Raw genomic sequence first — 726 nt, 5'->3', positions numbered from 1 at the left:
CTTTATGGCGGACACTCCCGGACCTTCCGCTGCCCGCCCCTCCTCGCTGCTTCTCCCAGCCCGGGTCGCCTCACCGACCCCGTCTCATCCCCGACGCAGTCAGTCTCACCACCAGCCCGCCGGCTGCGCAGGCGCAACACCGCAAGGAAGAGCCGCAGGCCGCGCAGGGGCCTTTGGGAAATGTAGTCCGGGCGCCACGCAAAGGACTGTGGGCCTCTTCGCAAAACGTGCAGGTGAGTCCTCACCGTCGGCCGAAAGAAACATCCCTGTGCTACTCTCCCGGGTCAGTTCATCTCCGACCCGGACAGAGCAGAACCAGCGCAGTCCAAGCTTTCTTCACCTCACGTTGTGGGTGGGACCTTCCACAGCCTCGCTGCACCCCGGTGGCTTCTGGAAGTTGCAGGATGACTGCGTAGTGCGCACGCGCGGGTGAGGCCGGCTCCAAACCTCGTGAATGTGGGGGCGAAGGATGGTGGCGGGTGGGGGGCCATAAGCCCTCACACGGGAACGTGTGGGTGTGGGAGCCGGGAAGGCGGCGAACTGGGGAGGTTGCGTTTAGTTAAAGAGCTCGAGGAAGGGCCTCAGTTTCCACACGTGATCTCCTGAGAGGATGAAAAGCAGGGCCCAGCGCCCGTCCCCTAGGAGCCCGGTGCGCGTGCCAGCCCCGGGAGTATGCGCAGGCGCGGGGCCTCGAGCGCCCGCCCCCAGGACGGAGTAGTGCTGCAG

The 726-nt window shown here is 65.8% G+C and overlaps 1 protein-coding gene across 1 annotated transcript in view; it reads left to right on the top strand.

Annotated features, from left to right (window-relative positions):
• The first annotated feature begins 206 nt into the window (after positions 1-206).
• The window catches only part of ZNF667 (zinc finger protein 667), a 33075-nt gene continuing 32555 nt past the window's right edge, over positions 207-726 (top strand). Inside the window, exon 1 of the mRNA XM_011996998.1 lies at positions 207-233. The gene's annotated coding sequence lies outside the window, so the exon portion shown is untranslated. The remainder of the gene's footprint in view (positions 234-726) is intronic.

The sequence above is a fragment of the Mandrillus leucophaeus genome, unplaced genomic scaffold (assembly GCF_000951045.1).
Source record: "Mandrillus leucophaeus isolate KB7577 unplaced genomic scaffold, Mleu.le_1.0 Scaffold53, whole genome shotgun sequence".
Taxonomy (NCBI): domain Eukaryota; kingdom Metazoa; phylum Chordata; class Mammalia; order Primates; family Cercopithecidae; genus Mandrillus; species Mandrillus leucophaeus.
This window is presented reverse-complemented; position numbering and strand designations above follow the sequence as displayed.